This window comes from Entelurus aequoreus, linkage group LG06 (genome assembly GCF_033978785.1).
Source record: "Entelurus aequoreus isolate RoL-2023_Sb linkage group LG06, RoL_Eaeq_v1.1, whole genome shotgun sequence".
In the NCBI taxonomy this organism is placed as follows: domain Eukaryota; kingdom Metazoa; phylum Chordata; class Actinopteri; order Syngnathiformes; family Syngnathidae; genus Entelurus; species Entelurus aequoreus.
The window spans coordinates 11379908-11399038 of record NC_084736.1 but is presented as its reverse complement, the minus strand read 5'-3'; the positions used below and the strand labels follow the sequence as shown (position 1 = coordinate 11399038).

The 19131-nt window shown below is 36.0% G+C and overlaps 1 protein-coding gene across 3 annotated transcripts in view; it reads right to left on the bottom strand.

The window, feature by feature from the left end:
• The window catches only part of baiap3 (BAI1 associated protein 3), a 160174-nt gene extending 149555 nt beyond the window's left edge, over nucleotides 1–10619 (bottom strand). For 2 of the 3 annotated variants that reach the window (XM_062049979.1, XM_062049982.1), the window contains exon 1: nucleotides 10390–10619. The gene's annotated coding sequence lies outside the window, so the exon portion shown is untranslated. The remainder of the gene's footprint in view (nucleotides 1–10389) is intronic. The other variant, XM_062049980.1, reaches the window with a different exon arrangement.
• Between the last annotated feature and the right edge of the window lie 8512 nt (nucleotides 10620–19131).

Below are 19131 nucleotides of genomic sequence, written 5' to 3'. Positions count from 1 at the left end.
TGCCCACCATCAAGCATGGTGGTGGTAGTATCATGCTCTGGGCCTGTTTTGCTGCCAATGGAAACAGGTGCTTTAAGTGGGACAATGAAAAAGGAGGATTACCTCCAAATTCTTCAGGACAACCTAAAATCATCAGCCCGGAGGTTGGGCGCAGTTGGGTGTTCCAACAGGACAATGACCCCAAACACACGTCAAAAGTGGTAAAGGAATGGCTAAATCAGGTTAGAATGAAGGTTTTACCTGCTATAAAAGGTAACGTTTGTATGGAAATCTCTTTCCAACGAACCAAAAAAATGACCTATTTCATCCCGACAAGCCTGTTTCGCCGGTTTCCCTGCTCTTCAGGAAAGTTTTCCCTTGTAGAGCAAGGAAACCTGCGAAACAGGCTTGTAGGGATGAAATAGCCCCTTTGTGTTTTTTTTCCTGACCTAACGTACATATATTTATTCATATATTATTTATACACACCGGCCCCTAGGCACATTTTTTTCTCTCAATGTGGCCCCCCGAGTCAAAATAATTGCCCAGGCCTGCTATAAGGTAACGTTTGTTGGGAAATCTCTTTCCAACGAACCAAAAAAATTACCTATTTCATCCCGACAAGCCTGTTTTGTGGGTTTCCCTGCTCTTTTGGACAGTTTTCCCTTGTAGAGCAAGGAAACCTGCGAAACAGGCTTGTAGGGATGAAATAGCCCCTGTGTGTTTTTTTCCTGACCTAAAGTACATATATTTACTTATATATTATTTATACACACCGGCCCCTAGGCACATTTTTTCTCTCAATGTGGCCCCCGGAGTCAAAATAATTGCCCAGGCCTGCTATAAAAGGTAACATTTGTTGGGAAATCTCTTTTCAACAAACCAAAAAAATTACCTATTTCATCTCGACAAGCCTGTTTCGCCGGTTTCCCTGCTCTTCAGGAAAGTTTTCCCTTGTAGAGCAAGGAAACCTGCGAAACAGGCTTTTAGGGATGAAATAGCCCCTGTGTGTTTTTTTCCTGACCTAAAGTACATATATTTACTTATATATTATTTATACACACCGGCCCCTAGCCACATTTTTTCTCTCAATGTGGCCCCGGTTCAAAATACTTGCCCAGGCCTGCTATAAAGGTAAGGTTTGTTGGAAAATCTCCCTAGCAGGGAAACCCGCGAAACAGGCTTTTCGGGATGAAATAGTCTTTGTGTGTTTTTTCCTGACCTAACGTACATATATTTACTTATATATTATTTATACACACCGGCCCCTAGGCACATTTTTTCTCTCAATGTGGACCCCCGAGTCAAAATAATTGCCCAGGCCTGCTATAAAAGGTAACATTTGTTGGGAAATCTCTTTTCAACAAACCAAAAAAATTACCTATTTCATCTCGACAAGCCTGTTTCGCCGGTTTCCCTGCTCTTCAGGAAAGTTTTCCCTTGTAGAGCAAGGAAACCTGCGAAACAGGCTTTTAGGGATGAAATAGCCCCTGTGTGTTTTTTTCCTGACCTAAAGTACATATATTTACTTATATATTATTTATACACACCGGCCCCTAGCCACATTTTTTCTCTCAATGTGGCCCCGGTTCAAAATACTTGCCCAGGCCTGCTATAAAGGTAAGGTTTGTTGGAAAATCTCCCTAGCAGGGAAACCCGCGAAACAGGCTTTTCGGGATGAAATAGTCTTTGTGTGTTTTTTCCTGACCTAACGTACATATATTTACTTATATATTATTTATACACACCGGCCCCTAGGCACATTTTTTCTCTCAATGTGGACCCCCGAGTCAAAATAATTGCCCAGGCCTGCTATAAAAGGTAACATTTGTTGGGAAATCTCTTTCCAACAAACCAAAAAAATTACCTATTTCATCCCGACAAGCCTGTTTCGCCGGTTTCCCTGCTCTTCAGGAAAGTTTTACCTCGTAGAGCAAGGAAACCTGCGAAACAGGCTTGTAGGGATGAAATAGCCCCTGTGTGTTTTTTTTCCTGACCTAACGTACATATATTTACTTATATATTATTTATACACACCGGCCCCTAGGCACATTTTTTCTCTCAATGTGGCCCCCCGAGTCAAAATAATTGCCCAGGCCTGCTATAAAAGGTAACATTTGTTGGGAAATCTCTTTCCAACAAACCAAAAAAAATGACCTATTTCATCCCGACAAGCCTGTTTTGTGGGTTTCCCTGCTCTTCTGGAAAGTTTTCCCTTGTAGAGCAAGGAAACCTGTGAAACAGGCTTGTAGGGATGAAATAGCCCCTGTGTGTTTTTTTCCTGACCTAACGTACATATATTTATTTATATATTATTTATACACACCGGCCCCTAGGCACATTTTTTCTCTCAATGTGGCCCCCCGAGTCAAAATAATTGCCCAGGCCTGCTATAAAAGGTAACATTTGTTGGGAAATCTCTTTCCAACAAACAAAAAAAAAATGACCTATTTCATCCCGACAAGCCTGTTTTGTGGGTTTCCCTGCTCTTCTGGAAAGTTTTCCCTTGTAGAGCAAGGAAACCTGTGAAACAGGCTTGTAGGGATGAAATAGCCCCTGTGTGTTTTTTTCCTGACCTAACGTACTTATATTTATTCATATATTATTTATACACACCGGCTCCCAGGCACATTTTTTTCTCTCAATGTGGCCCCCCGAGTCAAAATAATTGCCCAGGTCTGCTATAAAGGTAACGTTTGTTGGGAAATCTCCCTAGCAGGGAAACCCGCGAAACAGGCTTTTCAGGATGAAATAGCCTTTGTGTGTTTTTTCCTGACCTGACGTACATATATTTATTTATATATTATTTATTTATTAGTTACTGTGGTAACAGGAAAAAACAGATAAGCAATTTCGCAGGTTTCCCCCGCGAAGCAGGCTTGTCGGGATTAAGTAGCCTCTTTGTATTTTTTCCTGACCTAACGTACATATATTTATTCATATATTATTTATACACACCTGCCCCCAGGCACATTTTTTTCTCTCAATGTGGCCCCCTGAGTCAAAATAATTGCCCAGGCCTGCTATAAAGGTAACGTTTGTTGGGAAATCTCTTTCCAACGAACCAAAAAAAATTACCTATTTCATCCCGACAAGCCTGTTTCGCGAGTTTCCCTGCTCTTCTGGAAAGTTTTCCCTTGTAGAGCAGGGAAACCTGCGAAACAGGCTTGTAGGGATGAAATAGCCCCTGTGTGGTATTATTTATTTATTAGTTACTGTGGGAACACGAAAAAACAGATAGGCAATTTCGCAGGTTTCCCCCGCGAAGCAGGCTTGTCGGGATTAAGTAGCCCCTGTGTGTATTTTTTCCTGACCTAACGTACATATATTTATTTATATAATATTTATACACATCGGCCCCTAGGCACATTTTTTCTCCCAATGTGGCCCCGGGTCAAAATACTTGCCCAGGCCTGCTATAAAGGTAACATTTGTTGGGAAATCTCCCTAGCAGGGAAACCCGCGAAACAGGCTTGTCGGGATGAAATAGCCTTTGTGTGTTTTTTCCTGACCTAACGTACATATATTTATTCATATATTATTTATACACACCGGCCCCCAGGCACATTTTTTCTCCCAATGTGGCCCCGGGTCAAAATACTTGCCCAGGCCTGCTATAAAGGTAACATTTGTTGGGAAATCTCCCTAGCAGGGAAACCCGCGAAACAGGCTTGTCGGGATGAAATAGCCTTTGTGTGTTTTTTCCTGACCTAACGTACATATATTTATTTATATATTATTTATCTATTAGTTACTGTGGTTTATCCATTATACAGTGCTCAATATCGGGGTAGAGCGGAATATATGTTCGGTCAGGAAAAAACAGATGTTTCGCAGGTTTCCCCCACGAAACAGGCTTGTCGGGATGAAATAGCCTCTGTGTGTTTTTTTCCTGGCCTAACGTACATATATTTATTCATATATTATTTATACACACCGGTCCCCAGGCACATTTTTTTCTCATAATGTGGTCCCCGGGTCAAAATAATTTGCTGCTGTTAGGTAACGTTTGTTGGGAAATCTTGGGAAATGACTTGAATATTTCTCAGAAGGGGAGACTGAGATCGATGCGGCACAAGTGGATCAAACTGACAGCTCTGGCGACAAAATCTTTAAAAACGGACAGACGCCAAAGTTTGCACCTGTGGATAACACGGCTTATCTGCAACCCACTGGGCCAAGACCTGAAGGGGGGAAAATCCAGTCAGTCTATTCCCAAAAGCTCCCCTCAAGGCCGTGTCGTCAAGGCACATGACAGCTCGGCCATTGATCGGCGCAGAAAATCCTTTGGAAGCGTGAGCCACCAACACTTCACAGACAACACAGCCTCCCTCGTAGTTGAGCTCGGCGACTAAAACGGGGCTGAGTGGGAAGCAAAACACTATCAACACACTATAAATAACTCGGATGCACCATCAAAGCCGGGCCGGTGATTAATTCACAACTAATTGGCGTGCAGAGATGAGTCTGAAGCGGAGCCGCCACCTTCGCCACGCTGCTTTTTTCTGAGGAAAGACGAGAAAGTTGCACGAGGAGGAGGATATTTTTAGGCACGGGGGAGATCTCAGACGTGTGCACATATGTCGCAAAACCACCAGCATCCGCTGCTCGTGCAGCCGCTACCACGCTTGTAACCTCAATCCCTGAAAATACCACAAACAGTGTCTTATTGATGAAAACGAAAAAATTTAAAAAATGGATAAGAAACGTCACCAATTTTCCACAGGCAACTTGTTGATCCCCAGCAAGAACATCCAGAAGCTGCAATACATACAGAATAGTGCTGCTGAGATACTGATGAGAGTGCGGAAATAGGACCATGACCATCTCCCTGACCACCTGAGGGCACCACAGACTGTGAATGCTTTTAAAAAAGGCTTAAAAACCCTTCTTTAAAAAAAAAAAAAAAAAAAGCCCCTTTTTTTTAGATATATGCATACTAGTTTTAGCTATTAGGCTGTTCTAGTTTTTATTTTTATTTTTTTTAATTCTGTTTTTATTTTTATACACTGTAGCACTTTGAGGTTGTTTACTCAATGTAAAGTGCTTTTTACAAATAAAATCTATTATTATTATTATTATTATTATTATTATTATCACGAGCACCCACGTGGGATTGATGGCAACTATCAATCTTTAAAATAATTTTTGAAAAATCAATCTTGTTGTTCATCTTGTGGCGAGTCATAAAAAAGTCACAAATCATATAGTCTATAATTAACCAAGCCTAACCAAGATTTCATTGTGCCCGATAATGAACTAATGACACAGTAATTTTGACTTTGAACAGATTGCACACGAGCGAATGAAGGGCATAATTAGTCAACAACCATACATGTCACTCTAAGGGTGGAAGTATAAACAATGCCAACACTGTCATAAACCTGTGCCATATAGTGAAAACACACTAAACAACTAACACATTTTTGGAAGAATATTTGCACCGCAACACAACATAAACACTACAGAACAAATTCCCAGAATTCCCTGCAGCGCCAACTCTTCCGGGACGCTACAATATAAACAAACGCCATGGGTGGACCTACACCTAACATCCACTGTAATGATATCACGTACAATAGCGCATCTAGTCGATACTACTTTGATTACATCGATTTTTTTAAATTTATGTTTATCAACTCAGGAAATATGCCACACTAAGGGTTGCAGTATAAACAATGCCAACACTGTCATAAACCTGTGCCATATAGTGAAAACACACTAAACAACTAACACATTTTTGGAAGAATATTTGCACCGCAACACAACATAAACACCACAAATTCCCAGAATTCCCTGCAGCACCAATTCTTCTGGGACGCTACAATGTAAACAAACGCCATGGGTGGACCTACACCTAACATCCACTGTAATGATACCAAGTACAATAGCGTATCTAGTCGATACTACTATGATTACATCGATTTTTTTAAATTTATGTTTATCAACTCAGGAAATATGTCACTCTAAGGGTGGCAGTATGAACAATGCCAACACTGTCATAAACCTGTGCCATATAGTGAAACCACACTAAACAACAACGACAAACACATTTTTGGAAGAATACTTGCACGGCAACACAACATAAACACCACAGAACAAATTCCCAGAATTCCCTGCAGCACCAATTCTTCCGGGACGCTACAATGTAAACAAACGCCATGGGTGGACCTACACCTAACATCCACTGTTATGATACCACGTACAATAGCGCATCTAGTCGAAACTACTTTGATTACATCGATTTTTTTAAATTTATGTTTATCAACTCAGGAAATATGCCACTCTAAGGGTGGAAGTATAAACAATGCCAACACTGTCATAAACCTGTGCCACATAGTGAAACCACACTAAACAACAACGACAAACACATTTTTGGAAGAATACTTGCACGGCAACACAATATAAACACCACAGAACAAATTCCCAGAATTCCCTGCAGCACCAATTCTTCCGGGACGCTACAATACAAACAAACGCCATGGGTGGATCTGCACCTAACATCCATTGTAATGATACCACGTACAATAGCGTATCTAGTCGATACTACTATGATTACATCGATTTGTATTTATTTATGTTTATCAACTCAGTAAATACGTCCCTGGACACATGAGGACTTTGAATGTGACCAATGTATGATCTCTTAACTACTTGGTATCGGATTGGTACCCAATTGTGTGGTATCATCCAAAACTAATGTAAAGTATCAAACAACAGAAGAATAAGTGATTATTACATTTTAACAGAAGTGTAGATAGAACATGTTGAAAGAGAAAGTAAGCAGATATTAACAGTAAATGAACGCTGCCGAAGGTGAGCCACGTAAATAAGACCGCCCACAAAACGGTCTTGGTACAGGCACGTATCGAGTCGATACTACTATGATTACGTCGATATTTTTTGGCATCAAAACATCTTTTGTTTTTTTTAAATGTATATTATGTTTACAAACTCAGGAAATATGTCCCTGGACACATGAGGACTTTGAATATGACCAATGTATGATCCTGTAACGACTTGGTATCGGATTGGTATCCAAATGTGTGGTATCATCCAAAACTAACGTAACGCATTCAAACAACAGAAGAATAAGTGATTATTACATTTTAACAGAAGTGTAGATTGAACATGTTGAAACAGAAAATAACCAGATATTAACAGTAAATGAACAAATAGATTAATAATTCATTTTCTACCACTTGTCCTTAAAAATGTTGACAAAATAAAAGAATGATAAATGACAAAATATGTTACTGCATATGTCAGCAGCTAAATTAGGAGCCTTTGTTTATTTACTTACTACTAAAAGACAAGTTGTCTTGTATGTTCACTGTTTTATTTAAGGACAAAATTGCAATAAGAAACATGTTCAGTGTGCCGTAAGATTTTTTTGTTAAAATAAAGCCAATTATGCTATTTTTTTCTGGTCCCCTTTATTTAGAAAAATATCATTTTGATACCGGTACCAAAATATTGGTATCGGGACAACCCTAGTGTGGTGTCATGTCGAGGGGTGTCCTGATACAACTTTTTCACTTCCCATTTGATACCGATATTGGAGCTCGGCGGATACCGATATCGATCTGATACAAGAGCAGCACAAATCCTACACTTTTGTTATTCTGTAGTGAAAAGGCTTGATCAAGTGATTTGACTCAGCACAATGGTAGGTATGAAAACAAAAAAAAATTCTGTAAAAAAACGGTCATCTCCTGGCAGCTACGGCTGCCAAACGAAAACCATAAAATGAAAGTAAAACATTGTGAACCAAATAATGATCAAAAACATATTTACAGAAATTTTCATGAAACGTTTTGCGGAAAAATATCGTAATTTTACAGATTTTTAGTAAATTATTAAGATCAACCACCTTTAATAAAGTGACGACGCAAACAGTTCTGCAGAAAAATACCTTTATTCTACAGAGTTTTTCCAAATTATTACGACCAAACACCTTTAATGAAGTGACAATGCAGGCAGTTCCACAGAAAAATACCATTATTTTACAGATTTTTTCTGAATTGTTAAGATCAACCACCTTTAATAGAGTGACGATGCAAACAGTTCTGCAGAAAAATACCTTTATTCTAGTTAGATTGTTAGTATGGACATGGACTTTTATATAACAAGCTACATATTTAATGAAACTGTAATTTTACATGAATTTAAAAGTAATTTAAGAAAACAGAAAATGCTATGTATAATTAATTTGGTATTTTTCTGTAAAAAAAAAAAAAAGAAATATACATAGTTTGTCATTACTGGCATATTACTTAAAATAACAAGTGGATTGTTTATTTACAGATAATGTCTTCAATTCTACAGTTTTACAAACTATTTTTAAAAAAATAGAAAAATTACAGTAGAAATTCAGAGTAATTTAACCATAAAAATAGGATTTTTTTTTTAACAGTGTAACCTATTTATAATGAACTTTCTGGAATGGACTTACGCTGTCTTTAAGTTGAAGTGCAGTGGTAATTGTTTTTGGCTACACTATTTTAATACGTCAGTTCTTTGCAAATATTTGTGCAGGCCCCATTTTGGTACCGGTACTTTTGGTACCGGTACCAAAATATTGGTATGGGGACAACACTAATACACCCACACCGAGCACCCACTGTCAAAAAATGTAGATCTACGCTTATGATCACCTGTGCATGTGGGTCAACATTTCCCGCAGAGCATTTACGGCAGGGGTCCCCAAACTACGGCTCCCGGGCCGGATGCGGCCCCCCAGCATCCAAACTACGGCACGCGGGATGTCCCAAGTTAATAAAAAATAATTTAAAAAAAATTAAATAAAAATTATTTTTTTATTTTTTATTATTTTTTCATTTTTTAATTTGTCCTTACTAGTCCATTTTCTACCGTCTCCTAGCCACTCAGGCAAATCATATTGTCTAAAAATGCATTTTACCATCGATAACGTGACATGCAGCAAGTGAGCTCTTTAAGTCAATTAGTGCGCGAGGAATATATATATATATATATATATATACACATATATATATATATATATATATATATATATATATATATATATATATATATATATATATATATATATACACACATATATATATATATATATATATATATATATACACATATATATATATATATATATATATATATATATATATATATATATATATATATACACACAAATACATTTATATATATATATATATATATATATATATATATATATATATATATATACACACAAATACATTTATATATATATATATATATATACACACACACACATATAGACACATATACATATTATACACATATACATATATATACATATATACACATATACATATATATATATACATGGACATATACATATATACACACACATATATACACATTTACATATAATATATACATACACATACATACATACATACATGCATACATACACTACCGTTCAAAAGTTTGGGGTCACATTGAAATGTCCTTATTTTTGAAGGAAAAGCACTGTACTTTTCAATGAAGATAACTTCAAACTAGTCTTAACTTTAAAGAAATACACTCTATACATTGCTAATGTGGTAAATGACTATAGCTGCAAAATGTCTGGTTTATGGTGCAATATCTACATAAGTGTATAGAGGCCCATTTCCAGCAACTATCACTCCAGTGTTCTAATGGTACAATGTGTTTGCTCATTGGCTCAGAAGGCTAATTGATGTTTAGAAAACCCTTGTGCAATCATGTTCACACATCTGAAAACACTTTAGCTCGTTACAGAAGCTACAAAACTGACCTTCCCTTGAGCAGATTGAGTTTCTGGAGCATCACATTTGTGGGGTCAATTAAACGTTCAAAATGGCCAGAAAAAGAGAACTTTCATCTGAAACTCGACAGTCTATTCTTGTTCTTAGAAATGAAGGCTATTCCACAAAATTGTTTGGGTGACCCCAAACTTTTGAAAGGTAGTGTACATATATATATACAGTATATGCGGCCCCCAGCCAAATTGTTTTACCCCAATGCGGCCCCGGAGTCAAAAAGTTTGGGGACCCCTGATTTACGGTATAAACAAAACACTAAATCCCATCCAATCAAGCACAAACACACCTGACATGTATGACAATGTGAAATAAACATCAGTTGCCAATAACAGAGGTGATGAACAGTGAATGAACTTGTGAGTCATTTTGGCAGATGATGTGTTTTCATGCATGATATGCCAAAAGGGACAAGCGGTAGAAGAAATGGATGGATGGATGGATGGATGGACATCCTTTGAACTTTATCCACCAATTTAAGATGCGGCATCAACAGGTGGCAGCAATCAAAGTAATATCACGCAGTGCAATCCACTTCCACGCAAAACACTCAACAACTTGCATTGTTTTGACGTATTGCAATGAAAGCATCTCGGCTTACCTCACCTGTGTCCTCCTCTCCCGGCAGTTGTCCGCTCGTCAAAAAAGGCTCAGAGTTGTTGTTGGGGGTTTTTTTTTTTAGGTGGGGGCTCCTTGTCAGCACGACGACAGAGGCTTCGAGTGAGCGATCAACTTGCAGGGAAAGATTTGACGGTTTTTTTTTTGCTTCCTGCAACAGACGAGAGAGAAAAGCTCATTTTTGTGTGTGTGTGTATGTGTGTGTGTGTGTGTGTGTGTGTGTGTGTGTGTGTGTAGACGCGTAGAAAAGCGCTTCGCCGAGCTCACGTTTGCCACAGATGAGCTGCCAAATATGGGCATAGGAAGCGCAGGGGTAGTTCAGGGTCCGCGGAGAGTGTGGGCAATATCCAAGACCCCGATGTAGGTTTATAGGAATGAATCATCTAGTTTTAAAATTGACATATTGGGTTGTTAATAGAGCTGTCCGATAATATCGGCCGATAAATGCTTTAGAAAAATGTAATATCGGAAATTATCGGTATCGGTTTATTATCGGTATCGTTTTTCTTTGTTTTTTTTTAATTAGATCAACATAAAAAAACACAAGATACACTTACAATTAGTGCACCAACCCAAAAAACCTCCCTCCCCCATTTACACTCATTCACCTTAAAGGGTTGTTTCTTTCTGTTATTAATATTCTGGTAGGTTCCTACATTATATATCAATATATATCAATACAGTCTGCAAGGGATGCAGTCCGTAAGCACACATGATTGTGCGTGCTGCTGGTCCACTAATAGTACTAACCTTTAACAGTTAATTTTACTCATTTTCATTCATTACTGGTTTCTATGTAACTGTTTTTATATTGTTTTACTTTCTTTTTTTATTCACGACAATGTTTTTAATTTATTTATCTTATTTTATTTTATTAATTTTTTTAAAAAGGACCTTATCTTCACCATACCTGGTTGTCCAAATTAGGCATAATAATGTGTTAATTCCACAACTGTATATATTGGTATCGGTTGATATCGGTATCGGTAATTAAGAGTTGAACAATATCGGAATATCGGCAAAAAAGCCATTATCGGACATCCCTAGTTGTTAATGTATTTTTTTCTCTTTCCAAAATATTGGTGGTTTTGCTGTGGGACCAGTTTTGCTTCTTTACCAAACGGACTGTTTTTTTCCCCCCGCATTTATAGTTCTAAAAATGTTAAAGTACCAATGATTGTCACACACACACTAGGTGTGGTGAGATTATCCTCTGCATTCACCCTTGATCACCCCCTGGGAGGTGAGGGGAGCAGTGAGCAGCAGCGGAGGCCGCGCCCGGGAAACATTGTTGGTGATTTAACCCCCAATTCCAACCCCTTGATGCTGAATGCCAAGCAGGGAGGTAATGGGTCCCATTTTTATAGTCTTTGGTATGACTCGGCCGGGGTTTGAAATCTCAGGGCGGACACTCTAACCAATGCTTTATCAGTATCGTGCTTCAAACCCCACTTCAAAAAGCTGTGCACTTCAAAACGTGCTCATTTTGATAATTTTTTTAAATAAAAATCAGCACAAATTGTTTATTAATTTTTTTATTCTGTAGGTTAAAGGTTTTTTACAAATTGTGCTTTGGAGTTAATGTTGCTGATTAATTCATATGTACCATTATTTATTGTGTTTATTTAATTGTATTTGTCCGTATCAAACGGTTCAAGTCGATCAAAAAAAATGTTTATAGTTTAAATGAGGATTTTAATTTTTTTTTACATTTCAGCTAAATTGATACACTTTAAATCGTTTTTGGTACAGATTAAAACACAATTTTATTGTAATTTGATGTGTATTTCTTGTTTTTTTCGGTATACGTCATCTAGTTTTAAAATTGACATATTGGGGAGCAGTGAGCAGCAGCGGAGGCCACGCCCGCGAATCATTTTGGTGATTTCACCCCCCAATTCCAACCCCTCTGATGCTGAGTGCCAAGCAGGGAGGTAACGGGTCCCATTTTTATAGTCTTTGGTATGACTCGGCCGGGGTTTGAACTCACAACCTACCGATCTCAGGGCGGACACTCTAACCCAGGGGTCACCAACCTTTTTGAAACCAAGAGCTACTTCTTGGGTACTGATTAATGCGAAGGGCTACCAGTTTGATACACACTCAAATACATTGCCAGAAATAGCCAATTTGCTCAATTTACCTTTAACTCTATGTTATTATTTATAATTGATGATATTTATACTTAATTGAACGGTTTAAAAGAGGACAAAACACGAAAAAAATGACAATTAAATTTTGAAACATAGTTTATCTTCAATTTCGACTCTTTAAAATTCAAAATTCAACCGAAAAAAAGAAGACAAAAACTAGCTAATTTGAATCTTTTTGAAAAAAATGTAAAAAATAATTTTATGGAACATCATTAGTAATTTTTCCTGATTAAGATTAATTTTAGAATTTTGATGACATATTTTAAATAGGTTAAAATCCAATCTACACTTTGTTAGAATATATAACAAATTGGACCAAGCTATATTTCTAACAAAGACAAATCATTATTTCTTATAGATTTTCCAGAACAAATTTTTTAAAAGAAATTCAAAAGACTTTGAAATAAGATTTAAATTTGATTCTACAGATTTTCAAAATTTGCCAGAATAATTGTTTTGAATTTTAATCATAATAAGTTTGAAGAAATATTTCACAAATATTCTTTGTCGAAAAAACAGAAGCTAAAATGAAGAATTAAATTAAAATGTATTTATTATTCTTTACAATAAAAAAAATAAATTTACTTGAACATTGATTTAAATTGTCAGGAAAGAAGAGGAAGGAATTTAAAAGGTAAAAAGGTGCGATATAGCTCGGTTGGTAGAGCGGCCGTGCCAGCAACTTCAGGGTTGCAGGTTCGATCCCCGCTTCCGCCATCCTAGTCAATGCCGTTGTGTCCTTGGGCAAGACACTTTACCCACCTGCTCCCAGTGCCACCCACACTGGTTTAACAATGTAACTTAGATATTGGGTTTCACAATGTAAAGCGCTTTGAGTCACTTGAGAAAAACGCTATATAAATATAATTCACTTCACTTCACTTCATATGTGTTTAAAAATCCTAAAATCATTTTTAAGGTTGTATTTTTTCTCTAAAATTGTCTTTCTGAAAGTTATAAGAAGCAAAGTAAAACAAATAATGAATTTATTTAAACAAGTGAAGACCAAGTCTTTAAAACATTTTCTTGGATTTTCAAATTCTATTTGAGTTTTGTCTCTCTTCGAATTAAAAATGTCGGGCAAAGCGAGACCAGCTTGCTAGTAAATAAATACAATTTAAAAAATAGAGGCAGCTCACTGGTAAGTGCTGCTATTTGAGCTATTTTTAGAACAGGCCAGCGGGCTACTCATCTGGTCCTTACGGGCGACCTGGTGCCCGCGGGCACCGCGTTGGTGACCCCTGCTCTAACCACTAGGCCACTGAATAGGTAGTTAATGTAGCACAGGCGTGTCAAACTCGTTTTTATTGAGGGCCACATCGCAGTTATGGTTGCCCTCAGAGGGCCGCTTTTAACAATGAGTAATATATGAATATACATGCATATATAATACATAAACAATTTTTTTTTTTTTACATAAGCGGCAAAAAAAAATTTAAATTTAAATTTAAAAACTGGCAGCTCAGTCACCAGAATTTTACAGTAAAAGCAGTGGGTTTTTTACAGAATATAAACAAATTGAATAAATAGAATGGAGAAACAAAACCACTGTTTTAGTGGTAAAATTCAAGCAACAGAGCTGCCATGTTTGTTTGTTTTTACCATAAAATCTTGTTTGTTTTTTAATGTTTTTGTGTCTTACTGTATGTGAAAAAAAAACAGTACCAAAGTTGATTTTACGGTAAAAAAAAACAAAACTCAGTGGGCGGAATTTAACCGTAAAATCTATTGTCAATTTTACAGTCTACAATTTGATTGATAATTTGTCAAGCAGATATTTAAGTACAGTATTTATCTTTATTCGAACAAAAAATATTTTTGAAATACATAATGCAATATTTAGATTTTGATGATATTGAATTCTAAAAGATATTTTTAATGTCAAAAGGGAAAGAACACATGTATTTAGTAGGAAAAGATTAAGCATTTTATTAACGCATATTTTTTCCAGGCTTTCGCGGGGCCACATAAAATAATGTGGCGGGCCAGATTTGGCCCCCGGGCATTGAGTTTGACACCTGTGATGTAGCATATCATACCCCATTTTATGTTGTTTAAGGCGGGGAAAAAAATCAAACGCGTGAATGAAAGAACGGATTTTACAATGTGGACTTGAACGCATCATTTGACTGTTGCTGAGTGATGGCCCTGGGCTAACAAGACATCAAGTGCAGCTTTCAAGTGTGTTTCATGCACTTTGACTTTCTCCTGTCCCTTTTAGGTCGTCCGAACTTCCACAATGTCACCAACTTCAGGCACGAAATACTTTTTTAATTTTTTTTTCTTCCTGTCAGGGATCTAATTAGGACTCTAAAAATGGAAGCCGGGTCTCTGTTCGGCCTTGAGGAGCCTGACATTTCTCCTCTGTGAAGCTGGCAAGGAATATGGTAATAGAACTTCATGTCATGTCGGATTTTCCCCGTCATCCTGTTCAAGTCACTTAACATTTGGCCGATAAACAGGAAATGACACTTCCTACGATCCTGATGATCTGTTTCATGCAAGGCAATATGCTGCAGACCCATGCATAAGACAGTGGTTCTCTACTTTTTTCACCAAATACCACCTCAGAAAACACCTGTACCACCATAACGACCAACATTAAATAACAGTAGCGTAGTAGACGTAAGTATTCATTTAAAACAAGCCAGAGGTTTTAATTAACGAGTAACATTACACACAGTTTGAATATGGGAAAATAAAACACTGTACTTGAATTAATACATGCTTTATTTCAAACATTTGAATAGTATATTACACTTTAAGCATGGGTAGCTTAATAGTTCCTATACCCCTTCTCCATTTAGTACCTAGTGTCTATATTAGCTGTATTGGCCTACTATCAAAATGACTTTAAAAGTCTTATATAAGTGTTATAATGAAGGCAACACATGATGTAAGTGTCTATATTAGCTATAAAAGCCTTCTATCAAAATGACTTTAAAAGTCTTATATAAGTGTTATAATGAAGGCAACACATGATGTAAGTGTCTATATTAGCTATAAAAGCCTACTATCAAAATGACTTTAAAAGTCTTATATAAGTGTTATAATGAAGGCAAAACATAATGTAAGTGTCTATATTAGCTGTATTAGCCTACTATCAAAATGACTTTAAAAGTCTTAAAAAAGTGTTATAATGAAGGCAAAACATTATGTAAGTGTCTACATAAGCTGTATTAGCCTACTATCAAAATTAATTTAAAAAAGTCTTATATAAGTCTTATAATGAAGGCAACACATGATGTAAGTGTCTATATTAGCTGTATTAGCCTACTATCAAAATTACTTTAAAAGTCTTATATAAGTCTTATAATGAAGGCAACACATGATGTAAGTGTCTATATTAGCTGTATTAGCCTACTATCAAAATGACCTTAAAAGTCTTATATAAGTGTTATAATGAAGGCAAAACATTATGTAAGTGTCTACATAAGCTGTATTAGCCTACTATCAAAATTAATTTAAAAAAGTCTTATATAAGTGTTATAATGAAGGCAACACATGATGTCAGTGTCTATATTAGCTGTATTAGCCTACTATCAAAATTAATTTCAAAGTCTTATATAAGTGTGATAATGAAACATGATGTAAGTGTCTATATTAGCTATATTAGCCTACCATCAAAACAACTTTAAAAGTCTTATATAAGTGTTATAATGAAGGCAACACATGATGTAAGTGTCTATATTAGCTATATTAGCCTACCATCAAAACAACTTTAAAAGTCTTATATAAGTGTTATAATGAAGGCAACACATGATGTAAGTGTCTATATTAGCTGTATTAGCCTACTATCAAAATTACTTTAAAAGTCTTATATAAGTGTTGTAATGAAGGCAACACATAATGTATATATAATATACCATACTTGCCAACCTTGAGACCTCAGAATTCGGGAGATGGGCGGGCGGGGCGGCAGTACCTTTAAGGCACGCCCCCAATATTGTTGTCCGGGTGGAAATCTGGAGAAATTCGGGAGGTTGTCCCGAGAGATTTTCGGGAGGGGCACTGAAATTCGGGAGTCTCCCGGGAAAATTGGGAGGGTTGGCAAGTATGATATACACACACACATATATAAGTATATATATACACACATTATATATATATATATATATATATATATATATATATATATATATATATATATAGTTATATATATATATATATATATATATATATATATATATATATATATATATATATATATATATATATATAACTATATATATATATATATATATATATATATATATATATATATATAGTTATATATATATATATATATATATATATATATATATGTATATATATAGTTATATATAGTTATATATAGATATATATAGTTATATATAGTTATATATAGATATAGATATATATATATATATATATATATATATATATATATATATATATATATATATATATAAGTATTATATATATACACACACACACACACACACACACACACACACACACACACACACACACACACACACACACACACACACACACACACACACACACACACACACACATATATATATATACATATATACACACATATATATACATACAAATATACACACATATATATATATATATATATATATATATATATATATATATATATATATATATATATATATATATATATACAAATATACACACATATATATATACATATATACATATACACACATATATAGTCACGTCTGTTGTGTCCTTGGGCAAGACACTTCACCCTTTGCCTCTGATGGCTGCTGGTTAGCGCCTTGCATGGCAGCTCCCGCCATCAGTGTGTGAATGTGTGTGTGAATGGGTAAATGTGGAAATACTGTCAAAAGCGCTTTGAGTACCTTGAAGGTAGAAAAGCGCTATACAAGTACAACCCATTTATCATTTATTTATTTATATACATATATACATATATATACACACATATATATACATAAATAAATATATACACACATATATATACATATATACACATATACAGTATATATATATACATATATACACATATATACAGTATACATACATATATACAGTACAGGCCAACAGATTGGACACACGTTCTCATTTCAATGCGTTTTCTGATTATTTACCTTGTAGATTGCCACTGACGGCATCAAAACTGTGACACCTGCAAAGTGGAAACCATTTCAGGTGACTCCCTGTTGAAGCCCATCGAGAGAATGCCAAGAGTGTGCAAAGCAGTAACCAGAGCAAAGTGTGGCTATTTTGAAGAAACTAGAATATAAAACATGTTTTCCGTTATTTCACCTTTTTTTTTGTTAAGTGCATAACTCCACGTGTGTTCATTCATAGTTTTGATGCCTTCAGTGACAATCTACAATGTAAATAGTCATGAAAATAAAGAAAACACATTGAAGGAGAGGGTGTGTCCAAACTTTTGGCCTGTACTGTATATATATCAACGTTGTATCAATGTCTTCTGCCTGCTGTGTTCCTTTCTTAACTTAATCACCAACAAACAACACCATAGCTGCTTGAGTCAAAATAAACAACATAAATAGCAAATATGGCAAAATGTGAGAACTCGAGTGTTTGTGTTACCCCTCTTTTTCCCCACCTTGTAAATACCACCTGTTCGTACCGCTGTTCCAATTTGCTCGTGGTTTGACATTGTCGGAGCTCCTCAGTTCCACAGTTTCACCCCACATATTGAAATGCAAAGGGTTTATTAAGTTGAGCGTGCATACAGATGTTTTAGATTGGGTTTCCCCCTCAGGCTACATCCCCCTTTTCTCGGGGAAAAACATGCTTGAATATTTACAGGTAGTATGTTGTTTGCAGCCATGTACATAACTTGTGCTGTTTGGAAGTGTAGCAGATCAGTGAGTTTCAGTATTTCTGATTATGAGAATAAAGGTTTTATGTGTTCTCTGTAACCAGTCTTAGAACTTATCATCATTGCTCTATTTTGCAGAATCGACAGTGGTTGTAATGTACATTTTTTTTTAAATATTGCCCCAAATGTCTGCACAGTGAATTGTAAAGAATGCTGAGTGATTTGTGGTCCATAATGTGTCTTGCCTTCCTCAGTACTGAGATGCTCCGTGACAGTTTGCTTGGAACATGCTTTATGTGAGGTTTCCGTCTTATTTGTTTGTCCATAATTACACCTAGAAGTGTATTTTCGTGTACCCTTGCAATGTCGACAACATCTATCTGCATTGTTGCATGAGTGTTCGTTTTACAGTTCCCAAATAACATGAATTTGGTTTTGTTTGAATGTCATTTGTTTCTATCTTTCATTTACACAATTATTCAGTAACACAACAGAAGCTCCTATGAATTATTCACTGAGCAAAGCATGTTTGTGTGGTCTGTAAATAGCACCAATTTCAGTACACTAGAGACATTACATGTATGAAGTGAGTCTTTGGCGTACCACTAGATCAGGGGTCATCAACCTTTTTGAAACCAAGAGCTACTTCTTGGGTACTGATTAATGCGAAGGGCTACCAGTTTGATACACACTTAAATAAATTGCCAGAAATAGCCAAATTGCTCAATTTACCTTTAACTCTATGTTATTATTAATA